At 39.3% G+C, this 19,059-nt stretch overlaps 1 pseudogene; it reads right to left on the bottom strand.

The window, feature by feature from the left end:
* Nucleotides 1-14,302: 14,302 nt before the first annotated feature.
* LOC101127871 (large ribosomal subunit protein eL8-like) lies at nucleotides 14,303-18,752 on the bottom strand (annotated as a pseudogene).
* Between the last annotated feature and the right edge of the window lie 307 nt (nucleotides 18,753-19,059).

The following is a 19,059-nucleotide window of genomic DNA, read 5'->3' as shown; positions in this document are numbered from 1 at the left end:
CCATCATGGTGTTCTATACAGCATTGCCTCTGACCAAGGCACTCACTTTACAGCTAAAGAAGTGTGGCAGTGGGCTCATGCTCCTGTAATTCACTGGTCTTACCAAGCTCCCGATCATCCTGAAGCAGCTGGATTGATAGAATGGTGGAATAGCCTTTTGAAGTCACAATTACAACATCAACTAGGTGACAATACCTGGAAGGGCTGGGGTAAAGTTCTCCAGAAGGCTGTATATGTTCTGAATCAGTGTCCAATATATGGTACTGTTTCTCCCATAGCCAGGATTCACAGGTCCAGGAATCAAGGGGTGGAAGTGGAAGTGGCACCACTCACTACCACCCCTAGTGATCCACTAGCAAAATTTTTGCTTCCTATTCCCACAGCATTACATCCTGCTGGCCTAGAGGTCTTAGTTCCAGAGGGAGGAACACTACTACCAGGAAACACAATAACAATTCTATTAAACTGGAAAGTTACAATTGCATCTGGACACTTTGGGCTCCTCCTGCCTTTAAGTCAACAGGCTAAGATGGGAGTTAGAGTGTTGGCTGGGGTGATTGACCCCGACTATCAAGATGAAATCAGTCTACTACTCCACAGCAGAGGTAAAGAAGAGTATGCATGGAATACAGGAGATGCATTAGGGCGTCTCTTGGTATTACCATGCCCTGTGATTAAGATCAATGGGAAACTACAACAGCCCAGTCCAGGCAGGACTACAACAAATGGCCCCAAACCCTTCCGGAATGAAGGAATGGGTCACCCCACCATGGAAAATACCACAACCTGCTTAGGTGCTTGCTGAAGGCAAAGGGGATACACAGAATGGGTAGTAGAAGAAGGCAGTCATCAATACCAGCTACTACCACATGACCAGTTGCAGAAACAAGTACTGTAATTGTCATGAGTATTTCCTCCTTCTTTTATTAAAAACATGTTTGTGCATGTACACACTTTTTAATTTTTTTTATTATACTTTAAGTTCTAGGGTACATGTGCACAACATGCAGGTTTGTTACATATGTATATGTGTGCCATGTTGGTGTGCTGCACCCATTAAGTTGTCATTTACATTAGGTATATCTCCTAATGCTATCCCTCCCCCCTCCCCCCACCCCACAACAGGCCCCGGTGTGTGATGTTCCCCTTCCCGTGTCCATGTGTTCTCACTGTTCAATTCCCACCTATGAGTGAGAACATGCAGTGTTTGTTTTTTTTGTCCTTGTGATAGTTTGCTGAGAATGATGGTTTCCAGCTTCATCCATGTCCCTACAAAGGACATGAACTCATCATTTTTCATGGCTGCATAGTATTCCGTGGTGTATATGTACCACATTTTCTTAATCCAGTCTATCATTGTTGGACATTTGGGTTGGTTCCAAGTCTTTGCTATTGTGAGTAGTGCTGCAATAAGCATACATGTGCATGTGTCTTTATAGCAGCATGATTTATATTCCTCTGGGTATATACCCAGTAATGGGATGGCTGGGTCAAATGGTATTTCTATTTCTAGATCCCTGAGGAATCACCACACTGACTTCCACAATGGTTGAACTAGTTTATGGTCCCACCAACAGTGTAAAAGTGTTCCTATTTCTCCACATCCTTTCCAGCACCTGTTGTTTCCTGACTTTTTAATGATTGCCATTCTAACTAGTGTGAGATGGTATCTCATTGTGGTTTTGATTTGCATTTCTCTGATGGCCAGTGATGATGAGCATTTTTTCGTGTGTCTGTTGGCTGCATAAATGTCTTCTTTTGAGAAGTGTCCATTCATATCCGTCGCCCACTTTTTGATGGGGTTGTTTGTTTTTTTCTTGTAAATTTGTTGGAGTTCTTTATAGATTCTGGATATTAGCCCTTTGTCAGATGAGTAGATTGCAAATTTTTTCTCCCATGTTGTAGGTTGCCTGTTCACTCTGATGGTAGTTTCTTTTGCTGTGAAGAAGCTCTTTAGTTTACTTAGATCCCATTTGTCAATTTTGTCTTTTGTTGCCATTGCTTTTGGTGTTTTAGACATGAAGTCCTGGCCCATGCCTATGTCCTGAATGGTAATGCCTAGGTTTTCTTCTAGGGTTTTTATGGTTTTAGGTCTAATATTTAAGTCTTTAATCTATCTCAAATTAATTTTTATATAAGGTGTAAGGAAGGGATCCAGTTTCAGCTTTCTACATATGGCTAGCCAGTTTTCCCAGCACCATTTATTAAATAGGGAATCCTTTCCCCATTTCTTGTTTTTGTCAGGTTTGTCAGAGATCAGATAGTTGTAGATGTGTGGTATTATTTCTGAGGGCTCTGTTCTGTTCCATTGGTCTATATCTCTGTTTTGGTACCAGTACCATGCTGTTTTGGTTACTGTAGCCTTGTAGTATAGTTTGAAGTCAGGTAGTGTGATGCCTCCAGCTTTGTTCTTTTGGCTTAGGATTGACTTGGCAATGCGGACTCTTTTTTCGTTCCATATGAACTTTAAAGTCGTTTTTTCCAATTCTGTGAAGAAAGTCATCGGTAGCTTGATGGGGATGGCATTGAATCTATAAATTACCTTGGGCAATATGGCCATTTTCACAATATTGATTCTTCTTATCCATGATAATGGAATGTTCTTCCATTTGTTTGTGTCCTCTTTTATTTCGTTGAGCAGTGGTTTGTAGTTCTCCTTGAAGAGGTCCTTCGCATCCCGTGTATGTTGGATTCCTAGGTATTTTATTCTCTTTGAAGCAATTGTGAATGGGAGTTCACTCATGATTTGACTCTCTGTTTGTCTGTTATCAGTGTATACGAATGTTTGTGATTTTTGCACATTGATTTTGTATCCTGAGACTTTGCTGAAGTTGCTTATCAGCTTAAGGAGATTTTGGGCTGAGATGATGGGGTTTTCTAGATATACAGTCATGTCATCTGCAAACAGGGACAATTTGACTTCCTTTTTTCCTAATTGAATACCCTTTATTTCCTTCTCCTGCCTGATTGCCCTGGCCAGAACTTCCAACACTATGTTGAATAGGAGTGGTGAGAGAGGGCATCCCTGTCTTGTGCCAGTTTTCAAAGGGAATGCTTCCAGTTTTTGCCCATTCAGTATGATATTGGCTGTGGGTTTGTCATAAACAGCTCTTATTATTTTTAGATACGTCCCATCAATACCTAATTTATTGAGAGTTTTTAGCATGAAGGCTGTTGAATTTTGTCAAAGGCCTTTTCTGTATCTATTGAAATAATCATGTGGTTTTTGTCTTTGGTTCTGTTTATATGCTGGATTACATTTATTGATTTGCATATATTGAACCAGCCTTGCATCCCAGGGATGAAGCCCACTTGATCATGGTGGATAAACTTTTTGATGTGCTGCTGGGTTCAGTTTGCCAGTATTTTATTGAGGATTTTTGCATCGATGTTCAGGGATATTGGTCTAAAATTCTCTTTTTTTGTTGCGTCTCTGCCAGCCTTTGGTATCAGGATGATGCTGGCCTCATAAAATGAGTTAGGGAGAATTCCCTCTTTTTCTATTGATTGGAACAGTTTCAGAAGGAATGGTACCAGCTCTTCCTTGTACCTCTGGTAGAATTCAGCTGTGAATCCATCTGGTCCTGGACTCTTTTTGGTTGGTAAGCTATTAATTATTGCCTCAATTTCAGAGCCTGTTATTGGTCTATTCAGAGATTCAACTTCTTCCTGTTTTAGCCTTGGGAGGTTGTATGTGTCAAGGAATTTATCCATTTCTTCTAGATTTTCTAGTTTATTTGCGTAGAGGTGTTTATAGTATTCTCTGATGGTAGTTTGTATTTCTGTGGGATTGGTGGTGATATCCCCTTTGTCAGTTTTTATTGCATCTATTTGATTCTTCTTTCTTTTCTTCTTTATTAGTCTTGCTAGCGGTCTATCAATTTTGTTGATCTTTTCAAATAAGCAGATCCTGGATTCATTGACTTTTTGAAGGGTTTTTTTGTGTCTCTATCTCCTTCAGTTCTGCTCTGATCTTAGTTATTTCTTGCCTTCTGCTAGCTTTTGAATGTGTTTGCTCTTGCTTTTCTAGTTCTTTTAATTGTGATGTTAGGGTGTCAAGTTTAGATCTTTCCTGCTTTCTCTTGTGGGCATTTAGTGCTATAAATTTCCCTCTACACACTGCTTTGAATGTGTCCCAGAGATTCTGGTATGTTGTGTCTTTGTTCTCATTGGTTTCAAAGAACATCTTTATTTCTACCTTCATTTCGTTATGTACCCAGTAGTCATTCAGGAGCAGGTTGTTAAATTTCCATGTAGTTGAGCGGTTTTGAGTGAGTTTCTTAATCCTGAGTTCTAGTTTGATTGCACTGTGGTCTGAGAGACAGTTTGTTATCATTTCTGTTCTTTTATATTTGCTGAGGAGTGCGTTATTCCAACTATGTGGTCAATTTTGGAATAGGTGTGGTGTGGTGCTGAGAAGAATGTATATTCCATTGATTTGGGGTGGAGAGTTCTGTAGATGTCTATTAGATCCACTTGGTGCAGAGCTGAATTCAGTTCCTGGATATCCTTGTTAACTTTCTGTCTCATTGATCTGTCTAATGTTGACAGTGGGGTGTTAAAGTCTCCCGTTATTATTGTGTGGGAGTCTAAGTCTCTTTGTAGGTCTCTAAGGACTTGCTTTATGAATCTGGGTGCTCCTGTATTGGGTGCATATATATTTAGGATAGTTAGCTCTTCTTGTTGAGCTGATCCCTTTGCCATTACGTAATGGCCTTCTTTGTCTCTTTTGATCTTTGTTGGTTTAAAGTCTGTTTTATCAGAGACTAGGATTGCAACCCCTGCCTTTTTTTGTTTTCCATTTGCTTGGTAGATATTCCTCCATCCCTTTATTTTGAGCCTATGTGCGTCTCTGCACATGAGATGGGTTTCCTGAATACAGCACACTGATGGGTCTTGACTCTATCCAATTTGCCAGTCTGTGTCTTTTAATTGGAGCATTTAGCACATTTACATTTAAGGTTAATATTATTATGTGTGAATTTGATCCTGTCATTATGATGTTAGCTGGTTATTTTGCTCGTTAGTTGATGCAGTTTCTTCCTAGCCTCAATGGTCTTTACAATTTGGCATGTTTTTGCAGTGGCTGGTACCAGTTGTTCCTTTCCATGTTTAGTGCTTCCTTCAGGAGTTCTTGTAGGGCAGGCCTGGTGGTGACAAAATCTCTCAGCATTTGCTTGTCTGTAAAGGATTTTATTTCTCCTTCACTTATGAAGCTTAATTTGGCTGCATATGAAATTCTGGGTTGAAAATTCTTTCTTTAAGAATGTTGAATATTGGCCCCCACTCTCTTCTGGCTTGTAGAGTTTCTGCCAAGAGATCAGCTGTTAGTCTGATGGACTTCCCTTTGTGGGTAACCCGACCTTTCTCTCTGGCTGCCCTTAACATTTTTTCCTTCATTTCAACTTCGGTGAATCTGACAATTATGTGTCTTGGAGTTGCTCTTCTCGAGGAGTATCTTTGTGGTGTTCTCTGTATTTCCTGAATTTGAATATTGGCCTGCCTTGCTAGGTTGGGGAAGTTGTCCTGGATAATATCCTGCAGAGTGTTTTCCAACTTGGTTCCATTCTCCCCGTCACTTTCAGGTACACCAATCAGACGTAGATTTGGTCTTTTCACATAGTCCCATATTTCTTGGAGGCTTTTTTTTTTTTTTTTTTTTGAGACGGAGTCTTGCAGTATCACCCAGGCTGGAGTGCAGTGGCGCAATCTCGGCTCACTACAAACTCTGCCTCCCGGGTTCACACCATTCCCCTCTCTCAGCCTCCCGAGTAGCTGGGACTACAGGCACTCGCCACCGCAACCGGCTAATTTTTTTGTATTTTTAGTAGAGATGAGGTTTCACCATGTTAGCCAGGATGGTCTCGATCTCCTGACCTCGTGATCCACCTGCCTCGGCCTCCCAAAGTTCTGGGATTACAGGCATGAGCCACTGTGCCCAGCCTTCTTGGAGGCTTTGTTCATTTTTTTAATTCTTTTCTTGCTCAGATTTAGAATGGGATCTATGGTGCTACCAGTTATATAGAGGCTGTAAACTGACATTAAAGGGTTGAGGAGGTAAAATGTATGACTAGAGGTAGCAATCCTGAATACATTCCACACATTGTCTTGCCCTATTCACTGGGAGGCCTTTAATTAAAAGACTGAGTTTTATAGAATTGCAGAAAAAATTAGTTGGTCAGCAATATGCATGGGTAAATGTTCCTGATGCTGCTGCTGCCTCTGCCTCTCAACCCCTTTCCCCTTATGTTTCTAACTGCCTGTTACTACTGACCTTATAATAACCTCATATTCTTGATGGTTTGGCAACATTTAAGAATGAATGTTTCTGGAGGACATCAATGGATTCCAAAAGTCAAAAAATTCCCAGACACATTACAAGCTGGAACTAGTTATACAGAGTTATTGGGTCCTTGAAAGACAGTATTGCAGAATAAGAGGTAAATCCACCCTAATCCTGGGGTGCTGTATACTGCAGAAAAATATAGGCCTCATCTTCCAACAAAGCAATAAACATATATAAGGAAATAATTATAAATATCACTCAAACATGGCATACACTACAGGAAAACACAGTGATGCCTGCTGAACCTAAAAGTGATGTTTTAAAAATCAGCTCATTTACTACAAATACTATGAATTGGATTCTGCTAGTATGAGTAAAAACTTGCATTACACATCCTAGGAGCCCCAAACATGAAAGCTTCAGCTGTTTTGGGATTAATCAAGATCATACCAGCAAATGTGCAGTCTTTTTACTGTGTGTGTGTTTTTTCAGTGATTTGCCTTCTTGGCTTACTCACTAAGGTTTGCCTGTTTTTCCTCATTCTCTCCTGTGTCTTTACACAGTGCTCTGTCTGACAGCAAGCTGGATAAATCATCAATTGCATGCTGATGAGCTGGTTTGCCTTCTTTTGCCGGATTAAATCAGAACAGCCTTCAGTTTGAAAAAGGAGAAGACGGTCTGTGTGTTAACCTCACACCTTCCCTTCCTTTCCTTTATCTGAGGCCTTTTCCATTCCAAAACTCTCCTCTGCTGTGTCCCTTATTTAGGACATGTCCTTTTCTTCATCTTTTCTGCCAGGAACATAACTGTTTCATTGTTCTACCAACTTGTTTTCTTGATTGTTTTTACTGATCTTATTTTGTGTTCCTTTTAATAAATAAGTACAAAACTTTCTGAAAAGTGAAGTAGAAAGTCTACTCATTCACATTCTGAGGCAAAAACTCATATTTATAAATTCAATTTTTATATAAGATGGTAATAACAAGGAAAAAAAGACCTATAAACTAGCATTCCCAAAATTGTTTTGAGAAACACATTCCAGAACCTTTAATATGCTAATTGTACATTGTAAATCTCCATGAAAAGGATATCGTATCCTATGTTTCCCAAACTTTACATGATCAGTCCTTGTTTCCAAAGGATTTTCAATACATTAGTGTTTCCAGGAACAATACTCTATTAGAAATATCATATTTCATTTTCCTACAACTTATGTTATAGCTTTATATGTAATTTGGTAATTAGTCATTATTTCAAAGAACCCCAGACCTCACATCTTTTTAATAGTGATCTTTGTGGGGGAAGTTGGCCTGAGAGTTCATAAGGATTCATTGCAATTTGAATACATTAAAAAAATTTAACATTCTAGAAACCTGTAAATATCTGTTTAGATAGGACAACTTACTTCCATTTTTATCTTCATTTCTACCTTAAAAAGTTTAGAGACAGGTATGGATAGACTTCAGTATTTTTTCTATTCTTATTTATTTACTATTTTATGTACAATGGAAAGAAGTAGCTGAGGCCATGGATATAAATGCTGAATTTTACCTGCCAATATGAGTCTTGTGATTTGTCAATATTTCAGAACACTGCTCTTGGGGCTGAGCATGTCACATTAGTATACAATGAAGCTTCCTTTCTCTCCCAAAATATGTTCTGTATCTTGACTACGTCCCAGTCAAGGCCCCAGTCATCAACTTTAAACCTACAAGGTCACATGGTCATCTTGTGATTACAACAGCAGCTTTACTGCTTGTAATTGTCTTACAGCTGTGGCAGGTCAAAGGAAAAATGTTCTTTAAACACCATAAGCATCTGATTGTGCAATACCTAAGTGAGTGTCATTGATTATTCACACTGCTGGCTGGTCAAAGCTGGGGAAGTAATTAGGGCTTTCTGTGTGGATTATCCACTGAGAAAAGGTCAAATAACTACAAACAGTGCCAACAGAGAGGAGCCACCGAGGACTGCGGCATCCGTGATCAGTTAAGAAATGCTAAAGCAAGGCTTAATAATGATGTGCTTATGCCAAGTTCTACAGAATGTGATCATTCTGTCACAGAAATCCGATGAACCATGAGTGATGGCTACTTTTTCCCTGGAAGCACTGCTTCAGGTCCCTGATGCCTATCAAACAGGTTTGTCAGAGAAACCAGACTGAGAAGAATTTAAAAAGCATGGCTTTCCCTCTTGTCTTTTTTCTTTAAATCAAGAATAAAGGACTTTCGGCTAACAGCCATTCTTCTTATCTCCCCTTTAAAAGCATCACAGCAATATTGTTTTTCATATTTTTTGATAAAATATCCCATCAAATGGCTCGTGTTGTGGGAACCTGAAACCACTCTTTTGCTGATTTAAATTAGGAGCTTGGAAAAAACCCTCTTTGAACTATAGTTCTATTTATAGTAGTATAATGCTGAAAACAAGTTTCAGTTTGCTGAAGGGTCTTTCATATTTTCCAAGTTTAAGATATTTCTGCTAAATCCACTTAGTCATACTTTGAGCTAACCTCAATTCTTCATAACGTTTGAAATTCTAAAGTTAAATCTTCATTGTTTTAGTTTAAATTTTGGTTTTTATCAAAATGAAGATATTCTGGGAAAGCCAGCCATTTAGCCATTTTTCATCCAAGCATAAATAAAACAATTTGAAAGTCAGTTTTGAGAAGTCATCAGGGAAATGATATTTGGGAAGTAAAGTAAGTAGTTGGAGGGACCCAAAACAAACATTTTTTGGGTTACTTCTTAACAACGCATGAATTATACTAGTATAGTGGGAAAAAAATGCCGAGAAGTAATTGAGAACACCAACTTTGTGAGGGTTCAATCACTTACTTAGTTCTATCACTTACTCTGTGATACTGGGCAAATCACTCAAACTTTCTCAGCCTTAGTAGTGGGTAGACAGAGTTTTTAAAAAACAATCTTTTATCAGAAGCCAGTGAAATAGCAGGTAGGAGATGAACAAACCAAGAAAATAGGGACTCTGAAAACAACTCTGTCCTTGTAGAATCACATCTGTCAGGACCTTCTAAGAAATAAGAGTTGTGACCAATGATCTTCATATGGGGACAGCTCCTTGGGCCAAACTGCTGAGTTAGGCTTTGGGTTCTCTGGTCTCCATTGCCTATCCTTACCACACTTGCTTTAAATCTGAGCTTCCAGAATCTATGAGACTTCAGTCCTGTTTGATTATAGCTTAAGCCAGAGAGAAAAATCGTCAAATCCAGGGGTGGGATTTAATGGTGGGATTTCAGGTAAAATAACAAATCAAAAGAGATATTTTGAAGCAGGTACCCCAACTCAATTCCCGAGTTGACTACCACCCTTTTTTTCTCTTGTCTCAAACTGGAAGTCTCCTGGGTTGACAGAAAGAATTGTAATGAGAATAAAATTAGATAACATATGTGAAGTACCAGCACAGCGCCTGGCATGTAGTAAGGCTCAAGAATGGAGATATATATGTGCTAGAAGCCTAGGAGAGACAGAAAATTTTGCTGTTAAAATATTGATATATTTATGTTTCTGAAATATTATTTTAAAAATTTTGTTAAGTTCTGAATGATAGAGTTGTGAGAGTTGTCTGCTATTCTGTATGAATTCCTTCCATTGATCATTTAAATGAGGGATTATCTTGTTTTCCCCTTTTAGACTGAGGATTAATTGTTGAAAGTAAAGGTGGAATATATAGTGGTTCTGGAAGTTAGACTATCCAAGGAACATATTTTTCTATATTTTGTAACAAAGGAATTTTCATTGCTCAGCAATAAGAGGAAGAGAAAATAGAAACAATGTGGTTTAAATGGTGAGTAAGTAAAAAATTTATAATTCAGATTTCCATTATCTTTACTTTAAGAATATATTAAAGGTAAAATGAAAATGTTTTAAGTATTTTGTTTTAGTTCACAAATAGGATGAAAAAAATTATATTTTACATTTGCATTATTGTAATTTATGAGAAGAATGCTGTCCTAGACAAAGGCATTTTTTGCTTTTGGACAGCCAGGGTAGTTTGTCCCTGGCTTTAATGGGCTGCAGTAATGGGAGCATGGTAAAGTGATTTTTCTGTTGCCTCTATACCTGTTACTGTTTCTGGGGACTGATGGAGCAGGTGAGTGCCTCAGGGCAACAGTGATAGAGTGATTGGGAGGAGCAGTGGGAAGGAAGGAAGAAAAGAAGAGGGAAGAAGCAGAAGACCCAGTTTTCATCTCAGCCTCATCTCATATTACTCTTCTGGCCCCAAAAACATTGTAAAAGGAGGAGGTTTGTTGTTTTGTAATAGCTTTGTTGAGATATAATTCACATACTATAAAATTAATCTTTTTAAAATGTACAATTGGCCGGGTGCGGTGGCTCACGCCTGTAATCCCAGCACTTTGGGAGGCCGAGGCAGGCACATCACGATGTCAGGAAATCGAGACCATCCTGGCTAACACAGTGAAACCCCGTCTCTACTAAAAAATACAAAAAATTAGCCAGTCCTGGTGGCGGGCGCCTGTAGTCCCAGCTACTCCGGAGGCTGAGGCAGGAGAATGGCATGAACCTGGGAGGCAGAGCTTGCAGTAAACCAAGATTGTGCCACTGCACTCCAGCCTGGGTGGCACAATGAGACTCTGTCTCAAAAAAAGAAAACAAAGTACAATTGCTGGTTTTTATTATACTCATAAAGTTGTACAACTGTTACTCTTTTCTGGTTTTAGAACATTTTTGTCACCCCCAAAAAGAAATCTTGTACTCACTAGCACTCATTCCTCATTTTTCTTTCCCTCAGCCCCTGACACCCATTAATTTACTTCCTGTCTCTATGGCTTTGCCTATTCTGGACATTTCATGTGAATGGACTCATATAAGCTGTGGTCTGTTGTGTCTGGCTTTTTTTACTTGGCATAATGTTTCCAAGGTTCATCCATGTTGTGTTATTTATAACAGTACCTTATTCCTTTTTATTGCACAATATCATTTCATCTACAGATATATCACATTTTGTTTCTCATCAGAGGATGGTCATTTACTTTTTTTTTCACTTTTTGGTCATAATGAATAATGCTGCTGTGTGCATTTGCAGACAAGTTTTGCATGGACATATGTTTTCATTTCTCTTGAGTAAATACCTAGGAGTGCATTTGCTGGGTCATGTGGTAACTCTATGTTTAACATGTTGAGGAACTGCTCAGCCATTGTCTAAAGTGGCTTCACTATTTTACATTCCCTCCAACAATGTATGAGTGTTCCAATATCTCTGCCTCCTCATCAACGCTTGTTATTGGTCTTTTAAGGTTATAGCCATCCTAGAGGGTGTAAAGAGGTATCTTATTTGGTCTTGATTTGCATTTCCCTGATAGCTAATATATAACAGTTGATTGTCTTTTCATCTACGTACTGGCCATCTGGAGAAATAAGAGACAAGTTTTATTTTCAGTGTTCTTCAACTTTTAGGGACTACCCTGTTAGGGTATTATAATCTCTCTAAAGTCTTGTTTTATCAAGGTGTATTTTAGGCAGATCCAGCTGAGAGCTTGGCATCCTGAGGCCTCATCTGCCTGGGTCAGTAGGAAAAAGGAAAGAAGGTGGAAACAGGAGGTCTGTAGTGAAGAGGTGTCTAACAGCTCATATTTGTCATTTGAAGAGGTAAGGCAGCTATGAATGGGCTTAGGTTAATGTCAGTATCCAAGGGGTTTAATCTGATGTTTAGGACACAGTAGCAGAAACCTCTAGTGAGGAACGGTTATCAGAGTCATTCATTCATTCAACAGATATTTACCAATCACTTGCTGTGAACCAATGAGAATCTGTTTTATGTGCTAGAGATAGTGCAGTAAAATAACAGCACATTCTCTGGCTTCATATTACTTACATTTTAGTAGAAGATCAATCCAGTTTAGAACAGAAATCTAGTCTGTGGGCCTAAGTGATCGGCAAAGGCTGGGCAGTGAATCAGGCCCAAGATTCGAATAGAACTCTTCTTCCAGTAAGAGATTCCAATATCACCTTAGAAAATCCTAGCAGAGGTCTGATCAGAGTGGGAAAAATACCTACACTAGGATGAAGGACCAGAGGGCCATAGGCAGGCTTGTGAATTTTTACTTTGCTATAGGCAGCAAGACTAACTCCACAACCCTCTTGGTGCTGGTCATGATTAGTTTAGGAGAGGAGTGGGGTTGAACAGATAGTAGGAGGCCATTTGTGCCTGCAGCAGAGCTAGACTTAGGGGAGAAGGAAAATGACATCTCTCCTCTAAAATGAGGATTCCTTCCCTCAGAGTCTCTACAGTAATCTTTTATGGGAGTGATATGACAGGTAAGTGGTAGAGTTGTGAGCCTTCAGGGAGAGAACTAACTTAAAAGCACTCTGAAATATTGCCAAACAGCATTTATATGTAAGGCATTAGAATAATAATGATAATTATTGCTTGTAGTAACTGATGTCTGAGAGGGCATCAACCTGGTATGGTAGCAGGTGACACAGAAGGAGAAGAGACCATGAACATACAATGAGCTCATCTCTCTTCTGCTCAAGGAACCCAAGTAATTACAAAACTTCAGCATATGTTTTGCATTACACATGTGGCTCTGTCAAAAATGATGGAGTGGTGTCACTTTATGTCTCTTTGAACTAAATGAGAGAGAGAGATGAGAAGTAAGTAGGCAAGAGACTGTATTTGATTTTATCTTTCTGCTTAAACTGTGTTTTCAATTTATAAACCAGTTGGATACAAAATACTTATTACAGAACATGACTCTTTCCTTTTATATTAGAGGAGTTATCAACAGAGTGGTTTCTTGTGGTTATTAGAATCTTTGTTCAAATAAAGCCAAGTAAGAAAAATGGGTTGGGCCTCATCTGTCAGAGGGCAGAGGTAAGAAATAAGTAGACAAAGCACAGTATCAGAATGTATTTGACTGCAAGAAATAGAAAAGTCATCTGTACAGGCCTAAACAAATGAGCTTCGTATTTCTAACATAACAAGAAGTCCGGAGGTAGGCAGTTGCCTGAGTCAGTTCAGTAATCTAATGATTTCAGGGCCAGCTTCTTCGTCATTTTCCTGGCCAGAATATAGCTACCGTGGCTCCAGTCACCATGTCCATGTTCAGGACAAGAAGGAAGACTGGTAGAGACATTCTACTTGTGGAGTCTTTTTTTATTAGGAAGAGAGCCTTCCCTAGTGGACTTTCCCTTTGTCTCCTTGGCCAGGATTCAGTCATGTGCCCACTTATTGGCCAATCCCTGAGGAAAGAAAAGGAAATTACTATGACTGATTTAGACCAATTTCAGCTCATTCCTTGTTGTTGAGGTAGGGGTCTACCCTTCCTGAAATCAAGGGATCTCTTTCAAAAACCTGAATACAAATTGGAGTTTTGTTACCAGGGAAGAAGAGAGAAACATTTCTTGTTTAGACTAGGCACAGTGTCTGCCTTATGTGCCAATGGATCAAAAAGTCGCTGCACACCCGATTCAGGGTGGGGAGACTCCTGAAAACTTAGTACAAAAAGATTCACGCAACTCTGCACATTAAACTAGAAGGTTGTCCCTGGCTAATCTTGTACTCCAGTATCTCCATTGCAGAGTCTTATGTGGTTCTTTCTTTCTCACTGCAAACTAAAGATGAAGGATTCTTTTGGGAGGCTGAGGTGGGCAGATAACTTGAGGCCAGGAGTTCGAGACCAGCCTGACCAACATGGTGAAACTCCGTCACTACTAAAAATATAAAAATTAGCCAGGCATGGTGTCAGGTGCCTGTAATCCCAGCTGAGGCAGAAGAATCACTGTAATCCCAGCTAAGGCAGAAGAATCACTTGAACCCGGGGGGTAGAGTTTGCAGTGAGCTGGGATCATGCCACTGCACTCCAGCCTGGGTGACAGAGCAAGACTCCGTCTCAAAAAAAAAAAAAAAAAAAAAGGATTCTTCAGCCAGTGCATAGCCCACTGCAATGGGTGGTCTCCTGCCCTTTTTCTTTTTCTTAAAATTTGTATTATTTTAATTATTTTTATGTACAGAAAACTCAACAGTGTGCATTTAACCCAGTTTGGTGGCAAGTTCTTTAGCCTTTGCCTTTTCAAGCTTGGCAATGCGAGCCACAGATTTGGGACCCGGGACATTGCCTCCCCAGTGACGGCAGATCTCATCGTATCTGTTGTTGTAGTTGGTCCTGATAGCTTCCACTAGCTTAGCCAAAGTTTCTTTGTCTTCCGAGTTCACCTGTGTGAAGGTGACAGTGATCCAGGTCTTCCTGTGGACTATATGTCCCAGTCTTGCCTTCCTCTTGATAATGCAGGGGAAGAGACCCCCATTTTATGACACAAGGCAGGCAGGAAGACAAGCTTGATGGGATCCACATCATGTACAGTCACCACCAGCTGAGCCTTCTTGTTCTCCACCAAGGTGGTGACGGTGTTAACTCCTGCTTGAAGGACAAGTGGTCTCCTAGTGGGGATGTCCCCTTTGCTGCAAGCTTTCTTCTCAGCCCGGACCAACAGCCTCTGCTTCTTCTCTTGCTTTGTCTTTCTCTTGTTTGGTCTGTAGTTGTGGGCCAGCTTAAGCAACTGAGTAGCTGTTTGGTGGTGCAGGGCCTGGGTGAACTGGTTAATTTCAGGATGCACTTTCAGCCACTTACAGAGGATGACTCTCTGCCACTGCAACCTGATATAGTGGGACCATTTCATGAAGCAAGTGAGGTCTCTTTTGGGCTGGATGTCCTGTCCAATGCCAAAATTCTTAGGCCTTTTCTCAAGCAGGGGATTCACCACTTTCTTAACCTCCTGCTTCATCACGACAGCAGGGGCCGGAGCCACCTTATTCCCCTTGGCCTTTTTTCTTTTCGGTATCTTGGGCGCTTCTGCCCTTTTTCATTTTTTCTCAGCTGCCAGAGCCTCTTAAGGACCTAAGGAAAAAGTTAGCTAACATCTTTTGGGCTCTTACTGTGTGCTGGGCACTGTGCCGAGCACTTGGATACTATTAGTTTCATCCTTATTTTATACTTGAGAAACTGTAAGTTAACCTTCTTAGCCTGGGGCCACAATCACTCAGGAACTGTGGACTGCTCTGTTTCCCTGGTTAGGAGCTACCAGTCTACTATTTGGTTCTTCCGTTTTCAATAAGCTCAGTTTCTGCATCCCTATCACTTTATAGTGTTTCTCAGAGTATTCTGGAAAGGCTACCGTGTAAGTATAAGCTGACCAGTCATACTATTAAGTGGCAAGGCCAATTCTTGACTTTCAGAGTCTGTGCTCTGAAAAACTGTGTTTAGCTATCTAATCTCTCCAAAGAGAAGGATAGTAAAATGGAGATTGAGAGGGCTAATCTAAATATCCAGCGCTTGGCGTTAAACCTTACAGACTGCAATAGACAGCAAAAGTAAATTTAACAAGGGCTTTCTGAAGATATAATGCCTGAAATTTAATGCTAATAGGAGAGTTTTCATATTCTGAGGAATTTTTGTGGGGCAGCTCTCTGGGGGACAAGCATACAGCTTGTCCAATAAAAGCCTTTCAGGCGACTTCCTTCAATAAAAGCCACATTAGCTCTCAAAGAAATAATAATATAGGTGATTATTCATTTTTCAAACATGTCCTTGAACTTATCAGAACTGTGCCTTTACAGAGGAATAGGAATGGTAATCTCATGTTAGATGGAAACCCTGCTTCTTACAGGTGACATAAAATGAAACACACCTATTTGAACATCGTTTGTTTAAAACCCCTTATTTTGTTTCTTGGATGTTTTTGTTGAAGCTGAAAAGCTTTTTCTGAGCAGTAAGTGACCTTGATGAAAACTGGCTTTGCTCTACAGATATTTTAAAGTTATAACGGTCAGATGGACACGCCTGATTGATACTGTTTTCACACCCAATTCTCTGCTGTTTATTTTAATGTGCATAACTGGCTTGCATTAGCTTGTGCGGACTCTAACTGACAGTGGAGCATTCTGCAGTGATTTTTTTTATGGCAGTCTTCATACAAAAGTACTTTATAGTATGGTTTGAGCCAAGTTTGTACACTAAAAACTAAAAGGACAGTTAATGGGTGCAGCACACCAACATGGCACATGTGTATATAGATGTAACAAACCTGCACGTTGTGCACATGTACCCTAAAACTTAAAGTATAATAATAAAAAAAACCTAAAAGGACTGTTATTTTTTTCAAGATTGAACTGGAGGAAGACTCCAGGGCACTGCCCTTCCAATGCCAAGCAGTACACCCATCTACACTCTGTCATCATTATATGTAAACATCATTTAATGAGTGCTTTCATGGAAAATCACGTGAAGAATGTGGAAGAATTCTTTTTTCCTTTTATGTTTTCACAGAATGTAAGGGCATAAGAGGTTTTGCCAGCTCAAATATGGTCTTGTTTTTGCCGGCTTATTGATTTAGGAATGAAAGAATAACCTGGTTTGGGGTGTGGATTTCTAAGCATTTGATCTTTTGTTGGAATACCATTCTAATTTCATGATGTTCAAGTATTTTGACAGCTTCTTGTTAATGAGGGTACTGGAATGAGGTGGGGTGGGGATCAGGACTAAGCAGCATATCAGAGGGTGTATTTGCCCTTTCTATACAATCTCAAAGTAGACTCTTGTTCTCAGATTAATTTTCTTTCTAGAGGAGGAAATACATTTGAATTTCCCACAGTATAGTTAAAGAACTTCTGTTTCATATGCAAAGTATAGCACAGAACTTAAAATAAAAATTTCCATTTGTATGCTTATGCATCGAAGTATGCAAAGACTGGTTCAATAGCTAACAGAACTAACAATAAATGCCTTTTTCAAAGGGTTACCCATTGGAGCTAGGCTATTAAAAGAATTGTGTTTTACTGCCAAGTATCTGAGCTTGCCTAAACATGCTACACTAGCTTTGAATCATTTTAGTAATAATGATGTATAGCAGAAAATTGTAATATATATAAGGAGCTTTAAGGGACTTTTTCCTCGAAATGCTCTCTAATGTAATACATTGGCCTACAGCATAGCCAATATTATCAGAAAGGTAACAAAAGAAGAGAGGCAATGTCCATTCTTTCACAGGAAGCTAGCCACTCAAAGAGTAAAACAGGCTCATGTTTTAATGTTGGTGATTGCTGTTTAGGATGTTTACTTCTGGAGAGAATCTTCAGATTGTCTCTGGTACAAGAACAGAGATCCATAAACTGGTAGCATTTAAATCACAGGTTAAAACTCCTTCATTCTCTGAAAATGTTCTAAAATTGGATTGTGGGAATAGTTATACAATTCCTGTCCCATTATGTACAGAAAGAACGTTTAAATCACTCATTCAAAAAATGAAATGAAAAATTGCAATCAGGAAAATTCTCTCAGTATCATGAGACATATTATGAATCAATATCTGCCTCTTTTTTTCATGTCCAACAGTTTCTTTGTGGGAATCCAAATGAGAGAAAAGAGCATGTTGGTACCAGACACCTTGAAAGATAATTATTGGGCTGTTTTGGATACTCTTACTTAGTTAAGCTCTGTTTATAACATTTTAGGAATTATCCAATAAAAATAAATACCCCCCACTTAGCAAAATACAGATTGGACATATTGGAAAGATTATCCCTTATTTAGTGCTAGGAGATGTGTGGATGGCATATTCCTCCTCTCTTCTTGAAGCCATTTCCCTCTGCTTTGTCCAGTCCAACCTCTGCCCAAGTTGCATTCCCCTAACCCCTATTGGTGTCATACCATGCTTTCCCTCTCTTTTTGGCCCTCTCTCTTCAGGCCAGTTTTCCCTCTAACCCTCAAGATGCCAAATATTCTTTGCTGCCTTCTCCTAGCTTGAACTATTTGCTAGGGAGTTCTCCTCCCTATGGTAAAAATAAGGACATCTCACTCTTCAGGGCCACAATATCTCTATTTTATGAGAGGATAACTATAAGTTTGGTGTGATATAGTTTCTGGACCTGCTCCCAGCTTTGATCTTTGCCATGAATAACTTCTTTTGAACATGTGCGACAACTTGATTCTGAAAACAACAGCCCTGAGAAGTGGTTATGATTGTTATTCCCATCTTAGCCCTGGGGAAACTGAGATCTAGATATATCATATAACTTTCCCGAGGCCACACAAACTAAGACGTAGCCAGGATCCAAGCCAAAAGGTTTGATACAGAATCCATTCTCCAAACTGTTACTCTATGCTGCTACTTCTTTGAAATAACATTTATGGACTCCCTACTATGGGCTGTCATTGTACTAAGTAACTTAATACAATCTCTCATTTAATTGTTAAAACTGCCCTATAATATTAATATCAATATTTTTGGTCAGTTTTTTTTTCTGTAAAGTGAGGCTAAAATACTAGTAACCCCATGTTGCCTCAGTACTTCATCATGTCTGTATTATAACACATTTTATTTAATAACATTGTATTCCTCAACTAGAAAGTAAGCTCACTGAGAATTTGTCTTACTCACCTTTGCATTCCAAGTACAAAGTATGCAGTCTGGCACCTAGTAGGCATTTATAAAATATTTGAGGAATGAATACATGCTTCCTTAATATGGTAAATGAGACAGTGTATGATAGTGCCATCCAAACTTCATTGTTATGCAAATGCTATATATGATTAATAATAATCACCCATCTAACTATGCTTAATAGGAAGTAAGGTACTCTCCTTTACTGGGTGAGATCTGCATTCTTACAGTGGTTTCTTGAATCATTGCCCTTGCCTGTGCTTCCCGGAAGACCAAAGGTAGACTGTTTTCTGAATATTTCCAGGGAAAGAGAAAACCACCTTCTTTTGAAGTTCTATACCCTATTTAAAA

This window comes from Gorilla gorilla, chromosome 6, assembly GCF_029281585.2.
Source record: "Gorilla gorilla gorilla isolate KB3781 chromosome 6, NHGRI_mGorGor1-v2.1_pri, whole genome shotgun sequence".
NCBI lineage: Eukaryota > Metazoa > Chordata > Mammalia > Primates > Hominidae > Gorilla > Gorilla gorilla.
The sequence above is the reverse complement of the archived record's forward strand: the minus strand, read 5'-3'. Positions and strand labels throughout refer to the sequence as shown.